This window comes from Pteropus alecto, unplaced genomic scaffold (assembly GCF_000325575.1).
Source record: "Pteropus alecto unplaced genomic scaffold, ASM32557v1 scaffold1244, whole genome shotgun sequence".
Classification (NCBI taxonomy): domain Eukaryota; kingdom Metazoa; phylum Chordata; class Mammalia; order Chiroptera; family Pteropodidae; genus Pteropus; species Pteropus alecto.
Genome location: NW_006435702.1, coordinates 216575 through 235898, shown reverse-complemented (window position 1 = coordinate 235898; position 19324 = coordinate 216575). Strand labels below are relative to the sequence as shown.

General features: G+C 41.4%; 1 pseudogene; it reads right to left on the bottom strand.

The window, feature by feature from the left end:
* Positions 1-10842: 10842 nt before the first annotated feature.
* LOC112479011 lies at positions 10843-10961 on the bottom strand (annotated as a pseudogene).
* Between the last annotated feature and the right edge of the window lie 8363 nt (positions 10962-19324).

Sequence of the window (19324 nt, the reverse complement as noted above, 5' to 3'; positions counted from 1 at the left end):
ACCATGCTAGAAGTGCCCCAGGTTGATTGTAATCAACCTGCCACCAGGTAGCTATCTAATCACCCCAGGGAATGGTCTCATATTAGAGGCTCTGTGTTGATCTTTATTATTGACAAATTGGGCAACTCAGTGGTGGCTGCAGTCAGATTGGCTTTGGTGAGTGGAAATCTATGTTGTTGACTCCATGCATAACCTCTACCCCTGCCACCATGGATACTTTCTTCATTAGCTCATTGGGTGATGACAGGGGTGGCTAGAGAAAGAGGCTGAGTAGTATCCAGGGAATGGGTCATCTGATCCACTTGATTATTAAAATCTTATTCTGCTAAGGTCATCCTGTGGTGAACATTCACTTGACATACAAATAACTTCTTTTTTTTTTTTTTGCACATTCAGAGAGGTTTATCCATATGCCTTTTCCCCAAGTGCCTTTGTCAGCAATCTTCTGATCATGTTCCTTCCAAAGTCCCTGACCATCCAGCCAAATCACTGGCTATAGCCGATCAATTGGTACTAATCCCACATCTAGCCATTACTCCCTCCAAGCAAAGTGAACAATCAGGTGCACTTCTCAAAGTTCTGAGTGCTTAGAGAATTTCTCTTTACCACTGTACTTCAGAGAGATCTCAGAGAGGACCTGTAGTGCTGCAGCTGTCTACTTTCAGGTGCTGCCTTTAGATTGTGCAGAACCATTTGTATACCGGGCCTAAGTCTTCTTTTTTCCCGTCAACTAATTGTATAGATTTCCCCATGGGACCATTTGTTATAGGCTGGGAAAGAGAAAGTAATGTAAGAAGAGTGGAGACCATGGGCATTTGGGTCACTTCTTTATGTTACACGCTTGTGCCTTCAAGACCTGGTTGGGCCTGATCATGTTTATAATAAGTCCTAACTTAACGCCATTGATAGGTTCTTGAAATTGTGGTGAAATAACATGTAACAAGACCAATTTTACCATAAAGTAATTGATATATACAAGAGTTAAGTTCCTAGGGTACTTCATCAACTTTCTATAGAAATGACGTTGAACAAAATGACATTAAGAACTTGCTGTATCCTACTTCCATTTGACAATGGTGTATTACTGTGCATGCCCAACTTTATGATTTGGTCGGTCAGATAACACCCAGTTCATGATGGGTAGCTCAGGTCACACAGTAACTCAGTGGCCCATGGTAAAGCATTTAGTCTCTATTAAGGCTCAGTAGCAGGCCAAGAGCTATTCCTCAAAAGGAGAGTAGCTATCTGCAGATGATGGAAGGATCTTGCTCCAAAATCCTAAAGACCTGTTACGATTCACCTGTAGAGGCCTCCCAAATGCTCTAAACACCATTCCTACCTGCCACTGATACTTTAAGCACCATTGAATATGCAGTCATATAGTCCACGTAGCAGAGCAGTTTGCACAGCAGCCTTGACCTGTTGCAAAGCCTTCTCTTGTCCTAGGCCCCACTCAAAATTAGCAGCTTTTGAGCCACTTAGTAAATTGTCCAGAGAAACACACCCAAATGAGAAATATGTTTCCTCTACAATCCAAAGAGGCCCACCAAGCGTTGTACCTCTTTCTTGGGACCAGATGCAAGAACTTATCCTTTACCTTAGAAGTGCTATTTCAATATGCCCCACATTGCAGGGCCCTTAGAAATTTCACTGAGGTAGAAGTCACCTGAATTTTAGTCAGATTTGTTGGGTAACAAATATGTAAATGATATGTAAATGTTTTACTAACAAGTAGTTACTACTTCTTGCTTACTAGGTCCAATCAGCATAACATCATTAATATAATGGAACAATGTGATATCTTGTGGAAGGAAAAGGTAATCAAGATCCCTGGGAACTAAATTATGACAAGGGTTGAAGAGTTAATATACCCCTGAGGTAGGACAGTGAGAGTGTATTGCTGGCCTTGTCCCCTGAAAACGAAACACTTCTGATGAATGTTATGGACAAAGATGGAGACGAAAGTATTGCCAGATCAATTGCTGTATATATCCAGTACTAGGAGATGTTTTAATTTGCTCAAACAATGAAACTACACCTGACATAGCAACTGCAATTGGAGTTGCCACCTGATTAAGTTTTTCAAATTTCATTGTCATTTCCAAGATCCGTCTTCTGCACAAGCCACATAAGAGAATTGAATGGGGCTGTGGTGGGAATTACTACCCCTACATCTTTCAATTCCTTGATGATGGCACTAATCTCTGCAATTCCTCTAGGAATGTGCTATTGCTTTTGCTTTACCATTTTCTATCTAGAAAAAAATGGCTCCATTTGGCTTTTCACATAATATTAGCTGTCACTCCACAGATCAGGGAACCAGTGTGCGTCTATTCCAATTATGCATTCTGGATCTGGGGAAAAAGAAACACAAGGATGGGTTTGGGGACCCACTGGACCCATTGCAAAATGGACCTGATCTTAAATTCTATTGATCACCTGACTTCCATTAAGTTCTTTCTCTTAATAGATGGCCACAGTGACATTTTGGGCCTTCTGTAATCAATATCAGCTCAGAGCCAGAGTCCAGAGGTCTCCAAAAGTTTTGATTATTTCCTTTTCCCCAAGCAGTTACCTAGGTCCCTTTGGGGAAGACTGAGAGAAAGATTAACAGTAGTGTAAAAGGTCCTTTCTTTAAGGAATGTAACTTCCCTTTTATTCAGGATTTCTAGATCTGTAAACTGGCTCAAGTCTAGGAATTGATTGAGGGACTGTGACACTCTGTTTTTATGATTCAGGTTAAACTTCAGTTCGCTTGACCTAGAACTTTTCTGCTTATGCAGATCAAGTAAGAATTTAGTAGGCTTCAGTGTTGGGTGAGGGGACTGACAAAATGGATGCAGTCAGGCTCCCTCCCAGCAAGCCGTGGGGTTCCCAGGCAGGCTTTGACATAGCGTCCTATGTAACCTTAGATACAGCGTCCTATACAATCTACAGATTGTGATTGATTATAGTACCTGGTCTTAAGCCACTATTATGCGCCTTGTTATAAGAACAGCCCCACCTGTACAGGCTGGTGGGGGGAGCTAGAGCTATGGCTGTGTCTTGCTATGTCCTGCTATGCCTGAATAAAGCTATATCGCATCTGCCCACAGCTCCTCGCATATTCTTCCAGCTGCCAGAACCGTGAACCCCAAGCTTCAGTACCTTGAATCTGCAGAACAATTGGCATATCTGGCAGGATGCCAGGTAAGGGGACCCTCCACCCCAGAGGAGGAGGAGGAAGGCATGTGACCCCCACACAGCATGTTGTATCCCGTTGCCACGGTTCTTATGACTTGGACTTCCCTGGAGGGGTGGGAAGAGGTAGACGGCTCCCTGGCCAGTATTGAGAAGGCATTCCCCTCCCTGGAGGGGCAACTGCCAGAAAAGGCCAGAGTTGCCACAGACTATATAGGTTGGCTGTTGCTAACTTCACTGAAATGTAACATGGACAAAGCCTTGCAAGAAGCTGTACAGATACATGAATTGCATATAAAGGAGGAAGCTCTGGAGCATGTTTGCAGCAGTTAGAGGATGAGCTGTCCTGTGATGCAACACGTGACACCCTGGAGGTGGAAGAGGAGCCTGGAGAAGACACCAGGTGAGTGCAAGCCTGGCCTATCATGCACCAGAAGGTAAAACATGAACAGCCCCAGGGACCGGGGGGAGTACAGGCTGGAGGCCCCACTGTGACAGAGTTCACCACCTACACCCCTTACATCCCTACTGAGTTAAGGGAATTGGGAAAGCAGTGCCAGCAGAGATCAGGGGAGCCCCTACCTACATGGATGTTGCATTTGTGGGATGAAGGGAAGACAGCATAGTTTGCTCTCCATGAAATGTAGAGGCTGGCCTCCATTACGGTACTCCTCTCTTTGTGGCACACCCCTCCTTGTGGCAATGCCTACAGAACAGTCGCAGGCTGGCCTAAGGGTAAGGTAATCACACCCTAATAGCATGGATAACTGCTGCTGTCCGAACTGTCTGGGATGATGCAGGAGAGCTACCAGACACAGTGAGTAAATGGCAATCATATGCAGAGTTGCTGCAAATAATCCGCAAGCTGGGAATGAGACAGGCTATATTCAATTTGAACATGTATGGACCAGATGATGAATGGTTCACCTCAGGAATGAGGGACTTAGTCCTGGGGACTGTACCATCCTCTTCCTTTGGGTCCTTGGTAGCCATCTTGGCCCCCTATGTTGGGCAGTGTATCCATGAAATAACTATGGCAATGCCACTCTGGGAGACATTGAAGGGTGGCGGCAGGAACATGGCAACCGAGGTGTCCATGTAGTTAAGTCTCAGTCTTCCCCAGTAAGAAAGGCAAGGAAGATGGGACCCAAACAGGTGACCCGAACACAAATGTGGGCAGATTTCCTGGAGGCAGGTGTAGACCCAGAGAAAATTGATAGACAGACCAGTGCTGTGCTGCTAGAATTGCGGCGGCAGTTGAAACTAACACAGCAATTCCAGAAAACTGCAGAACCGGTATTTGATAGAGCACAGCGGGTGGCTCTGAAAGACTTCCTGACAGTCCCAGACACGTTCTCCTTATATGACTAGGGAGAAGGCTGAGGTGCCCTTCTGGAAGGAATGAATAGGGACTGGAGGCCACATGTGGAACTTGCAATCCACTGGTTTCCCCCCAAATTTCCAATGCGTGCTAGCATTGGTAGACACTGGGGCCAAGTGCAGCCTGATACATGCCAACCCAAAGAGATTCCCAGGGCTAGCAGTGTACATTGATGGCTACGGAGGCAAGATCATAAAGAGAAAAGCTGTGACTATACCCCTAGGGATTGAGAGGATGCCTCTGTGCACCTACAAGATATATGTGTCCCTGATCCCAGAATACATCCTAGGGGTGGATGTTTTGCAAGGCCTGCGCTTGCAGTTTTTGGCGGGGGAGTTTTGCCTGAGGGTGCAAGTGGTAAAAGTTATGGTGTGTGGACACACTCTATATTCCCCCCAAAGAAGTGCCACCCCCAAGGAGGATGGTGAATGTCAAGCAATATCGCCTACCGGGGAGCCATGCAGAGATTGGGGTTACTATTCAGGAATTAGAAAAGGCATAGATAGTACTCCCTACACACAACCCTTTCAACACCCCTGTGTGGCCTGTCCAGAAGCTTGATGGCACTTGGAGAATGACTGTTGACCAGCATGAGCTAAACAAAGTAACGCTACCATTGCATGCTGCAGTGCTCTCCATCTATGAACTCATGGACAGATTAACAGTACAATTGGGAACATACCATAATGTAGTGGACTTGGCTAACGTCTTTTTCTCCATTGACTTGGCTCCTACCAGTCAAGAGCAATTTGCCTTCACGTGGGAAGGATGACAATGCACATTCCTGGTGCTACCCAGGGATACCTGCATAGCCCAACCATCTGTCATGGTTTGGTAGCAAAGGACTTGGCTGAATGGCATTGTCCACCGACTGTTGTGTTGTTGCATTATATTGATGATATCATGTTAACCTCTGCTTCCCTTTCAAATTTAGAGCAAGCCACCCTAGTGCTACTGCAACACTTGAAAACATGTGGCTGCGTCATGAATGACGCCAAGATAAAGGGCCCTGGCTTATCTGTCCAATTCGTGGGTGTTATCTGGTTGGGTAAGACGAAAGTTATTCCTGAGGCAGTGATTAATAAAATCTAGGCCTTTCCACTCCTGACAACAGTAAAAGAACTATAGAGTTATGTGGGCTTGCTGGTATATTGGAGGGCCTTCATATTTCTTTTGGTGCAAATGGCCCAACTCCTTTATGCCTTAGTGAAAAGGGAGCTATGTGGGATTGGACTGAATAGGTAGAAAAGGCCTTTTTGGGAACCAAAAGAGCTATCCAGCAGGCACAGGCTCTGAGAGTCATTGACCCTGGACGGCCATTTGAATTGAATGTACACCTGACCCAAGAGGGCTGTCTGGGGGCTCTGGCAGCTCTCCAAGTGGAGATAAGTACCTATTGGGTTTTGGTCTCAGCTCTAGAAGAGAGCAGAGAGCAGGTACTCACTGATAGAGAAAAAATTAGCTGCTGCCTATATGGCCCTACAGGGAACAGAAGCCATCACTGGGACTGCCAAGGTGGTAGTATAGACCACATACCCCAATACAAGGGTGGGTCTGTACTTGGATCATTTTCTCCAAGACTGGGGTAGCACAGACACCAACCCTAACCAAATAGGGTGCATACTTAGAGCAGAGAAGTGTGTTGGCAACCAGCCCACTAACAGCTGAACTGCAGTAGGTCTTAGGACCCATAGAGTTTATGACTGGTACAGAGAAACCACAAGAAGAGCCTACGGACACTGAGCCATCTCCATTTAAAGAAGGGAAGTCCCCTGTCCCAGACAATGCTTGGTATACTGATGGCTCAAGTCAAGGGCCCACTGCAAGGTGGGTGGCCATAGACGTGCAGCCAGCCACTGACAATGTATGATTTGACATTGGTACAGGGCAAAGCAGTCAATGGGTAGAACTTAGGGCCGTATGAATGGTGATAACACATGAAGATGGCTTGCTGACAATCTGCACAGACAGCGGGGCTATCTTTAAGGGTCTAGCCCTGTGGCTCTCCACTTGGAAGTGGCAACAGTGGATGGTAGGACACTGACCCCTGTAGGGACAAGCCATGTGGCAAGACTTGTGGGACTTAGGTCAAGACAAGGATGTTACTATCATGTCACTGGACATGCCCTGTTAGTGTCACCGGAGAATGATGAAGCAGATGCTCTAGGCAAAATGAGGTGGCTGGAAGGGGCCCCCGCTACAGATGTAGCCTACTGATTGCACCGATAGTTGCAACATGTGGCTAAGACCATATGGTCTGTGAGAAAACAATAGGACATACCGATTACATGGGCTCAGGTACAGAATGCTTGTGAATGGTGCCCCGTCTGTGCACAGGTCACCCCAAACCCCCGACGATGTCGACGGGAGTTTGGTCAAGTGCCCAGAGGGCACATCCCTCTGATGTGATGGCAAGTAGATTACACTGGGCCATTGCCAAAGGCCGAGTGCAGTATACACACTCACTCCAGTTGACACCACTACTGGATTGCTTTTTGCCTGACCTTGTGTGGCCGCTGACCAAAGGCACACTATTAAAGCGTTGACATGCTTGTGTGCCTCTTATGGTCGACTCCTAGTCATTGAAAGTGATAGGGGCACCCATTTTGCAAGACATGAAGTTCAAGCCTGGGCCAAATGGATGAATATCCACTGGCACTTGCATACTTCTTACAATCCCCAGGCTGCAGAGATGATTGAACGTTATAATGGGTTGTTGAAGAGACACTTGCAGGTCTCTACTACCCCACTGGGTTTGAGGGCATGGGCCACCTGGTTTTGGGAAGTGATACGAAGTCTGAATGAGAAACCTCGAGCCACAGGACTGGCCCCAGTAGAAGCTCTGCTGCACTGGGTTGCAGCTCCTATCCAATTACAGGTTACCACATCTGAAGTATTATTAACACCTGGGCATGGGTTGAATGGCAATGTTTTGCTGCCTGCTCCCACCTGCCTGCAAGCAGGGGAGACAAGACAATGGTCTTGGCCATGGAAGATACAAGCCCCACACTGTCAGCAGCTTGGGCTGATTGCTCCCTGGGGAAAAGGCTTGTCAGCCAACTCAACAGTCACAATTTGGGTGACGGCCAGCTGTCCACCACAAGTGACTGTCAAGTACCCAGGAACTCTTGGAAATGAACAACCTGAGAGTATTCTAAAAAGCACATTTGTTCTCTCACTCTGGCCTATAGTGAGATCTCCAGGACTATGTCATGTGTCCCAGCCAGATGCAGAAATAGGAAGAGACAGTATAGTACCACTGACCTGGTTGGCCACCTGTGGTGGCTACTGTTCTCTCCAAAGATAAAACATTGGCCTATATTTTACCAATAGGGAGAGAATTACCTCTTCTGGTTCCACTCTCTTTTCTCTTCTTCTGCCCTTAGGCAAGTATGTGTCAATACTGTGGTGGACTGGGCATACACCTATGCCACAGTCGCCAATGTCTCCGACTGTGGGTGTGCACCGACTTTCCTTCCAGTGCTTCTGCGGGATTGCCCTGGTGTATACATGCTGCCAACCAAACAGCATGGGATGCCCTGAGGAAATGGGGTCCTGACACATACTTGCCTAAGGGCAGAAGGAGAGATGGAAGGATGCTCAACGACAAGTAGATAGCATGATGCGGAATCGACACAACCACTGCAAGCCATGGCTGGGTACTCTGTGTACACTGGGTGGAATTGGTTAATGAGTGAGGGAGTCAAGATAAAGGAAATGGTTCCCTATTTTATTGAGAGGCCAAATGGTACCCGCCCTCTAGGCTGGATGCCTCGGCCATTGTGTGCCAATGTAACAATTGTTATTCCCCTCACACACTAGAGGACAGGATTGAAACATCAGGGGCTGGTTTCCACTTTCCCTCTATCCCCAGGTAATCTCTGGGTGTGTGGGAACCATGAGTGGCCATATGTACCAGCTAGATGGATCGGATATTGTACCTGGGGTTGGCTGTATCTCCCTGCCCAAGTGTGGAAGACTTTGCCCAAATGACTGAGCAATTGGGATGCTCATTATGCCCACCATGTTTGCATGAAGTGGACACCTTGGTAGTTTTATCCCTTGGCCATTTTCCTGCCTGCTGCAGGTGACATTGTGGTTGAAACACGTCACTGCTTTGGCCGCCCACACAACTTGGGCTCTGAATCAGACCTGTTCCACCTTGATTCTGCTCATCAATGAAGTAAACCAAATAAGAAAGGTAGTGCTGCAAAACCGGATGGCTTTAGACATCTTAACCGCAGCTCAAGGAGGAACTTGTGTGATCCTCCACACCCAATGCTGTGTATACATCCCAGACAATGAGAAAAATATTACCCAAGCCTTAGGAGGGCTGAACCAAGAGATACAGGTCATCCAACAACTAACTGGTGACCCCCTACAGGAGTGACGGGCCATATTTTCCTCGACATGGCGATGGGTCCTCCCCATCCTTGGGGTAGGGGCTTGTGTCTTGGTGACATGCTGTTGCTCCCTATATTGTTGCTGTGGGATGTGGGTACAAGGGTCCACCCTATTGTCATGGCTATCAACAAAACCCATGGCTAGATAAAGGAGGAACCATGAAGGAGTGGAGTGTTGGGTGAGGGGACTGACAAAATGGATGGAGTCAGCTTCCCTCCCAGCAAGCTGTGGGTTTCCTGGGCAGCCTTAGATACAGCATCCTATGTAACTTTAGATACAGTGTCCTATACAACCTGTAGATTGTGATTGATTATAGTACCTGGCCTTAAGCCACTATAATGCACCTTGTTATAAGAACAGCCCCACCTATGCAGACTGGTGGGGAAGCTGCAGCTGTGCCTATGTCTTGCTGTGTCTTGCTATGTCTGAATAAAACTATGTAGCATCTGCCCATGGCTCCTCGCATATTCTTCCAGTTGCCAGAACCGTGCACCCCAAGCTTTGGTACCCTGAACCTACAGAACAGCTTCCTATCTCTTTCACTTTTAGGAACACCATGAGCAATTAGCCAATGCCACAGGCCTGGGCAAGTCATCTTTTTGTGATTGCTGCTTTAACTCTACTATTCATTATAGTAACAATGCCCACATTGCCTTTGGTGGTTGAGTGTCCCTACTTGGCCTCTGCCATATGGGGATCCAATTACTCCCATTACCTTTAGGTTTTCTAATTCAGTGACTGCAGTTCCTACTGTGAGGTCTGGCCTACAGACAATAGTAATCACAGAGCTCTTCAAGAATGCTGTGCCTCCCCTCACAAATTTATGCCTTACAGTACTGGTACAAAGTATGTCTTCTGGACTCTCCAAAATTTGAGTGAGTTTGTCTTCAATGAAAAATCCACTCCAATATTCTAATCTTCCTAATCCTTTGTATACCTCCCTCTACATTAAACCAAAGCATGTCCAGCATCTTCAATTCACACATGCTGGATACCTTTTAGTCCTACCAAAAAACAAACCAAACTGCTAGAGCCCTTTATAACTCACAGAGCTGCAACATTAAATACAGAATTTCTGCTTAGCGACCCTATGTCAATAAATTTGACCTGCTCCAACCTTATGTTCCTTTAACCATTATCTATACCTTTCATATCTGTTCTCACACATGTTCCCTGGATTTCTGTTTGTATGAATTAAAAAACTTAAGAACTCATACACCATCTCATGGGACACACATCGTACCTCACCTTTTAGGGGCCTGCTGTAGCTTGAGTGTAGTTATAAGTCTAGAAGCAGAGTGGTGGTGGGAGTGTCCTAAAAAGAATCACCATTTTCTTGCACAGCAACTGCCTCAGGGGAGGCCTTTACAATTTCCTTGGACAAAGGATGTTTAATCCCCTTAAATGAGTGGAAAAGCTGATAATGCTATGGGTGAAAGATACCAATCAGGGTGGAGATGCTGTTGCCAAGGGAAATAGGAAGGCTGTTTCCATGGGGATTAAGGAGGCCACTTTCCACTAGTTGTGGGGAGTATCTTCCACTGGTAAATTTGATTATTGAGAATTTAGAGGCCTAATGTCCACAGCTACATTAGGGTGTTTTTACATGGCCTCATCCCAATTTATTGGATCTAATTCTTTCACAATCCATGTCCTCACTTTAACAGCAGATACCCTTTGAGGCTGAGAGTTCAACTTGCATTAGAATTCAGGCAGTCATAACATAAGGTTTTGCATTTATTTTCAGAAATTTCAGCCCTGCAGCTACAAGAGATAAGGGTCTCTTCTTCAAGGCACATAGAGAAGCTCTTAGGCCATTTATGCGGATCTTTTTTAAAATTTAATTTTTTTTTAATTTTTACTTTTTTATTTTTTAAAGCCTACAGCACCTGGTATTCCTAGGTAGTCTCCCATCCAAGTATTAACCAGCCCCGACCCTGCTTAGCTTCAGAGATCAGATGAGATCAGGCATGTTCAGGGTGGCATGGCCATAGATTCACTTATGTGGATCTTGAGCTGTGAATTTGAATGTCTGAGTTCATCTTTTTCTTTCACTGTTCTGTCCAATGATATTAGAAGCAAGCAACCAACATTATTATATTTGTTAGTTTTCTAAAAATGGTGAAAAGTATCACATATAGAATTATCTAGCTCCTTGCTCATTAACATCTTTAAATCTAATTATATTAGAGAGCCAATTCCCCAAACCCCAGAACCAATTCAGAACACTCGTCCATAAAATTCTGTTCCTCTAGGAATTGACTCGCATATGATTATGAAGGTTTGAGAGGTCCCATGATCTGCTGCCTCCAAGCTGGAAACCTAGGAAAGTCAGTGGTGTAATTCACTCTAAATCTGAAGCCCTGAGAACCAAGGGAGCCAATGGTTAAATCCCAGTCTGAGGGCAGGATAAGGTGAGAGATGGGTTGTCCCAGCTCAAGTAGTGAAATGGGGGTGGGGAGGTAATTTTCTCCTTCCTCTGCCTTTTGTTCTTTTTAGGTCCTCAATTGATTGGATGATGCCTATCCACAATGGGGAAGGCAATCTACTTTACTGACCAATTAAAATGTTAATCTTATCCAGAAACACCCTCACAGACAAACCCAGAAATAGTGTTTAATCTGTACATCCATGGTTAGTCAAGTTGACAGGTAAAATTAACCATCGCAATATTCATAATAGATATTATCTATAGTTTTCTCTTTTTTTTTGATCTGTTTGCTTTTGATACCAGGGCAATACCTCATAGAATGAGTTACAAAGTTTTATTTCCTTTTCTATTTTTTGGAAGAGTTTGTGAAAAATTGCCATTAATTCTTTAAATGTTTGCTAGAATTTACCAGCTAAGCAAACTGGGCCTGAGCTTTATTTGTTGGAAGGCTTTTTGTACTTTTTGTTCTGTGAGCTCAGCAGTAATGTCTTGTCTTTCATTCCTGATTTTAGTAACTTGAGTCTTCTTTCACTTTTTTTCTTGGTTAGCCTATCTAGTTTTGTCTTGTTGATTGTTTTACATTATCAACTTTTGCTTTCATTGATGTTTTTTCTATCATTTTTTATTCTCTATTTCACTAATTTTTTAATTTCATTTTCATTATTCTCTTCCTTTGTATATTTTGCATTTCATTTGCTCTTCTTTTTCAAGTGTATTATGGTAGAAACTTAAGTTAATTTTTGCTTTTTTTAAATATAGGCATTTAAAACTTCAAATTTCCCTCTAAGCATTGATTTAGATGCATCTCATAAGTTTTGTTATGTTTTGTCTTCATTGTAATTCCTCTAAAATTATTTTTAAATTCATCTTTTATTTCTTCTTCTTTGGTTATTTAAGAGGGTGCTGTTTAATTTCCACATATTTGTAAGTTTACCAATTTTCTTTGTTACCGACTTCTAATTTCATTTCGTTGTGGTCAGAAAACATAATTTGTATTATTTTTACCCTTTTAAAATGATTGAGGTCTGTTTTATGTTCTAAAATATGATCTGTCATAGAGAATGTTCTATGTGCACTTGAGAAGAATGTATACTCTACTCTTGTTGGGTGGAACATCTGTCGACATCTGTGGGGTCTAGTTGTCTTACAGTATTAAGTCTTCTATTTCCTTGATGTTTTCCCCAGTTGTTTCATCCATTATTGAAAATAGGGTATTGAAATTCTCAACTATTATCATTGAATTGTCTATTTATACTTTTATTTCTGTCAGGTTTTCTTCATATATTTTGGTAGTCTGCTGTTAAATACACATATGTTTATAATTGTTATATCTTCTCCTGATTTATTAAAACTTCTATCATAAATATCTACTTTTATCTCTAATATATATATTTATTGTTTTTAATTTTATTTCTTCTGATATGAGTAGAGGCACTCCAGCTTTCTTGTGTTGCTGTTTGCATGTATATTTTTCCATCGATTTAATTTTAATCTATTTATATCTTTGAATCAAAACTGTTTCACCTATAGACTTCATGCAGTTGGATATTTTTTAAAATCTAGTTTGACGTTGCCTTTTCATTGGATTGTTTAATCCATTCATATTAATGATATTGTTAATATATTGGATTTACATTTGTCATTTAACTTTTTCCCTCAGATTTATTGAGATATGATTGACATATAATAAGTTTGAGGTGTATAATGTGATGATTTGATACAAATATATATTGTGAAATTATTATCACACAAGGTTAGTTAATGCATCCTTTACCTCACATAATTATTTTTTGTTGTTATGGTAAGAACATTTAAGATGTACTCTCTTAGCAACTTTCAAGTGTACAATACAGTATCGTAATGTTGTACATTAGCGTTGAGAATTTAGCTAAACTGCTCCACAATACTGCTACCTTGACGTTCATTTTGTATGGCCAAGTGGTCTTCAGGTTCCTTGAACTGACACTAGCTCCTCCCAGGAGCACATGCCTTGGATAACAACCTGCAGTCACAACTAAATATAAGTTCCTAATATGACTCTCCCAAAGCTTTTATGATAAATAGTCTTCACTGTCTTCTGTCTTCTAGGACCTTTCTCTTGTGCTCCCCTAAGACAAAACCCTTGCAAAGCTAACCAAACACCTTCTCTTTTTGGTTTGAATTGACTTATTCAGCTTTAGTCTAGGAACCCCAAAGTACTCCAACCTTAGATCCTAATAAAGTCATGTCCCAGGTCCTGCTGATTTTCTCTCTGTCTCTCTCTTTCTGACTGTACCCTGCCTTGATCTTCCCATATGGCCCCTTGAAGCATATGGTGTACCCCCTCCAGGACTTGAGTGTAATAAACTTCTTTATTTCAACTCCCTTGTAGTGTTCTGTTGAATGGAGGCTCACCATCCAAAACCCTGGGTCTTTACTTAATAAATGATTACTTAACAACATAACAACAATTAGATTCCCAGAACTTATTTTTCTTACAACTAGAAGTTTTTACCCTTTGACCAACATCTCCCCATTTCCCCCACTCCCTTGCCCCTGGTAACCACCATTCTCCTGTTTTAATGAGTTTGGCTTTTTTAGATTCCACATATTAGTGAGATCATATAGTATTTGTCTTTCTCTATCTGACTTACTTCCCTTAGTAAAATGCCAAGTTTCATCCACGTTGTTGCAAATAGCAGGATTTCATTTTTTATGTCTGAATAATATCCCATTGCGTAACATATGTGTGCATATATATACATATATATCAATCACATTTTCTTTATCCATTCATCCATCAGTGGACAGTTAGGTTATTTGCATGTCTTGGCAATTGTGAATACTGCTATGAGCATGGAGGTGCAGATATTTGTATGAGACAGTGATTTCCTTCAGACATATACCCAGAAATGGAATTGCTGGGTCGTATGGTAGTTCTATTTTTAATTTTTTGAGGAATCTCCATATTGTCTTCCATAGTGACTGTACCAATTTATATTCTCACCAATAATTGTCACTTCACTTTTTGTTTTCTATATATGTATTGCACTTTTTGTTCCTCTATCCCTCTTTTACTTCTTTCTTTTGCATTAAGTGAATCTTTTCTAATGCAGCATTTAAATTTCTTTACGGATTTTTTTTAACCATATTTTTTAGTTGTTTTTTTTAGTGGTAGTTCTGAAGCTTCCTATGTACATTGTAACTCGTAAGAATTAGCTTAAGATTTATACTAACTTAATTCTGCAGAAATATAGGAATGTTGCTCCTATATAACTCTACTCCCCCACCCCCCGGCACCACCTTCTGTGGTGTATTAAACATATTACATCTATAAATGATCTATAAATGTTTCAATACGAACAATATATTATTATAATCATTACATAATTTAATATTTTAACAAAGGTACGAGAAGAAAGAAGAGCTAGTAATAACTATAGATTTTGTTATATTAACCTGATTGTCACTTCTTGTTCTCTCCATTTGTTCCTATGGATCTGAGTTATCATATGGTATTATGTGTTGAGCCCAATAAACTTTGTTCTCACTCACCTTCTTGTTGCTATTATTGGCAAATATGTTATGTTATAGGTCAAATAATAACATTGTATACACGTTGTTTTATACAATTAAAAATTTAAGAAAATAATGTATTTTTACTGCCTTTTATAATCACACAGTATTTTTATTATTGCTCTTTGTTTGGTGTGTGGATTTGAATTACTGTCTGGATTCAGTTTCTTTCAGCCTGAATAACTTCCTTTAATATTTCTTGCAATGTGGGTCAGAAGCAACGAATTCTCTCATTTTTTTGTTTATCTAGCCATGTCTTTGTTTCACTATCATTTTAAAAGATTGCTTTCTTTCATATAGGATTCTCGTTTGATTTTTTTTTTTCTTTTTTGAGCACATTGAATATGTTATCCCACTGCCTTCTGGCCTCCATTGTTTCTGATGAGAAATTAGCTTTTATTTTTCCTTTGTAAGGTAGAAATCTATTTACTTCTACAGCTTTCAAGATTTTCTCTTTGTCATTTTCCTCTTTCTCTATGTCATTGACTTTTGGAATTTTTACTGTAATATGACTATTTGTGCATTTATTTGCATTTTTCCTATTTGCAGTTCACTGAGGTTCCTTCATGTTTAATTTTTTCAATAAATTTGGGAAGTTTGCAGCCATCATTTCTTCTTATTTTTTTCTGCTCTTTTTTTCTCACTCTTCTTTCCTTATATTCCCATTACACATATATTGATACTCTTAATATTGTCCCATATTTCTCTGAGGCTTTCATCATTTTTCTTTCTGTTCTTCAGAGTTCATAATTTCTATCCATTTTTCGAGTTTGTTAATTATTTAAATTGAGGTGTAACTGACATATAACATTATATTAGTTTCATGTGTATAATGTAATGAATCAGTATTTGTGTATATTGTGATCACTACAATAAGTCTAGTTAACATCCATCACGATACATAGTTACACATTTTTTCTTGTGATGATAATTTCTATTTATATATAGCCTCTATCTGATGTAACATTGATGTCATACTTTTTTTCTTTTTACTTTAAGCATAGTTTCCTTTAGTTCTTTGAACATATTTACAATGGCTACTTTGAAGATTTTGTCTATTAAATCTAACATCTAGTCATTTTCACAAGCAGTTTCTGTTGCCCCCTTTTTTTTAAATGTATGGTTCATACTTCCCTATTTCTTTGCATGTCTCATAACTTTGTTTGAAACTAGATTTTTTTAGGTAATATATTTAGCAGCTTTGGGGACTGGCCCCCACTTCCAGGTCTTGTCTCTTTTCTTGACTACTCTCAACTTTTAGGTTTTACTAATTGCCCGCAGTTTGCTCTGTTGTTCTCAACAAATGCAATGGGACATAAATTGCTTCACAGTCTGATTCAGTCAAATTTGGGCTCCTTTGAAGAGATATTTCCTTAGTTCAGTGTTTGAGATTTGCTTTGATCTGAGAACCCTTTTCAGTTTTTTTTTTTCTCCCTTCATTTCTTTACAACAAACTAAGCCTTGGGTTTAGTCTATAATTTCAATAAATCTTGCAAATAAGTTCTTCTGAGGGAAGACTCAGAGCTCTCTCTTCTAAGCCCTGATTCTCTTCTAGGGTAAAATCTCTGAGCTACAGTTCTGGTACTTGACCAGGAAAATGGCATTCTTCTCTCTGACATTTCTGCTTTTGAAGATGAGTGCTCGGTGTAGGAGGTGGGCAGTAAGCCTAGGTCTCTTTGCCTTATTTATCAGCATATTTCTCCTGTGCCTCAACCTGGTGCAAGGGTTATCAAGGCCCCCGTATTCTCAGTGCCACTGTTAGGTAGCTAGTCAGACATGAGCAACAAGTGGGGAACAAAGGAATAGAGGCCTAACCTAGAGACCGCCCAAAGAACACCCCAATGGTAGTAGAATTCTGGGTACGCATATGCGCACTAGGCAAAGTTATTGCCTAGAGTAAATCAGGTGTCAATTAAGTTGACCTGATTTGCCAATCACCTAGGAATGCCTTTGGAACCACTCATCACGGCCCAAATATAAGGCAGACATTCCCACTTCTGGTCCTTTTGGCCCTTCTGGGCTCTCCTCCCTTTTTGGTGGTCTTTTGTGGTCTTTTTGACCTTTTGTAGTTATTCGGCCCCTTTGTGTTGGTTACAGCACTGGGACAATGTGTCTCCTTGAGGCATAATTTGTCTTTCCCCACAGGCTTCCTTGAGGCATTGTCTTTCTAAAATATACTTTTAATAAAACTATTAAATCTCAATGATCTGAGATTCTTCATCTGTCATTTGAGGAAGAGCCAAGGAAAAATGCTAACTACGACATTGAACTCCAATCAGCCCTAATGCTGATAGGACAAGATCTAGCCTTGTCCTATGAGTGGGGGCTGTGCAAAAAAGGAATCCCCTTCGCTGCATTGGATCAGAACTTAGCCTCAGTAACAAGTAGTTGGGGTAAGTATGAAAAACACTTATGTCTTGTCCCACCTACAAAGATAGCCCTTTGACTGAGAACTAGGGGGAGAAGGAACCTATATTCTTGGCTGTTCTACTCTGCTGTGAAATTTCCATCTTGACAAGCTTGTGGGAGAAGAGGGAAGTGAGTCTTGGTTCAAATACCATAAACTTATACTGTTCTTAAAGTTTTAGTAAATTTTCTTGAATACATGTTTTCTTTTTTTCATTTGTTTTATGCCATTAAGACCATTATTGGAGACTTTAAATGGTTACTTATATTTTATAATTTTCACTAGTTTTACTGGGGAGCTGGTCAAAGCTCTTCATGCTCTCACGTCAGAAGTGGAACCTATCCATTCACGTATAATGTTATTATTGATGCACTTAGAAGTGATGTCAGAAACATGGCGGAGTGAGAGATGTCCCCAGATCTCTCTCTGTGAAACAATAATAAGTTGAACATCTAAAACTCAATAAAAAACACCCAACCTGCACACAAGCACATCTGAGAAAGGTATGTGGGCATAAGAGCTACCAAGGTCAGAACTCTGGGAGTCAGGTGGTAGACTGGGAGAAACAAAAAGGCTGTCTCTCACAGCTGGAGCTCCCAGCAGGAGGATAGGGAAGAGAGAAAGTGCAGTGGGTTTCCTGAACAGCCCTGCCTGAGAGAGCTGTGAGCTCCAAGCAGCAGCAGTGCCCAGGGATCAGGGCAGAAAGCAGAAAAGTGGGGACAGCAGAGAAGCAACAGTCGATTATTATCAGCTGTGGTTGCAAAATGCGAGGCTGAGCCGCAGTCCCCACCCCCAACCCAGAGAGCCCCTTCCCCCATATCCTCCAAGACCAAACACTGCAGAGCCCCAGGGGAATCTGAGCAAATGCTATGGAAACTTCCTAACACTGACAGGGACTGACACTGAGGGTAGCGATGGTGATTGAATATTCATGAGAAAAAGAAAAGGCATTATTAAAACTTCATATAAAGCAGGGATCCAAGAGGCTCAGATGCCACCTTCTGGAAACCAAAAGAACAACACCATCTTAGCAACAGGCTAAAGACAGATCTTTATATAATAAATCTTCTCTATGGAAAAAAAAAAAAGCAGAACACAATTGTATTAATGCCCATGTGGAGACATACTCTATTAAACACCGTGAACAACCAAGGTGACAAGGCAGCTCAGAAAGAGAAAAATCAACAAAAAATGCGATTAAAGACATAGAAATATGCGACTTAAATGGCAGAGAATTCAGGATGGTACTTCTGAAAAACCTCAGTGAGATCCCAAATAATTCACATCAACAATTTCAAGAATTGATGAAAAAAAATTGATCAGTAGAATGAGTTTTTCACCAAGGAGATTGAAATCCTCAAAAAGAACCAAATAGAATTTCTGGAGATGAAGAACACATTGCAAGAGATGAAAAATGAAACAGCAAGCTTGGGAAATAGAGTTGACCAAATGGAGGAAAGGATCAGTGATAGCGAAGACAGAAATCTAGAAGAGAGAAACCAAAGAATGAAAAATAATGAAAAAGAAATACAAGAATTAGCTGATACCATAAGGAAAGGAAACAAGAATAATGAGCATTCTCGAAGGGGAGAAAAGGGATCAGGGATTAGAAAGCATTTCCTGATAAAAAGTTGATGAGAATTTTCCAAATCTAAGGAACAAGCTGGAGCTAGGAATTCGAGAACTCAACAGAACATCCAATTATCTCAACCCAAACAGGCCTTCTCCAAGACATATTATATTAAAATTATCAAAAATCAATGATAAAGAAAGAATTTTTTGGGAAACCAAGGAAAAGAACATGGTAATTTATAAAAGAAAATAGATTAGATTATCTTTGGACTTCTCAGCACAAACCTTACAAGTCGAAAAGAGTGGGAATCAAGTATTTAAACTATTAAGTGAAAGGAACTACCAGCCTAGAATAATATATCCAGCAAAGCTATCCTTTAGTTATGAAGGAGAA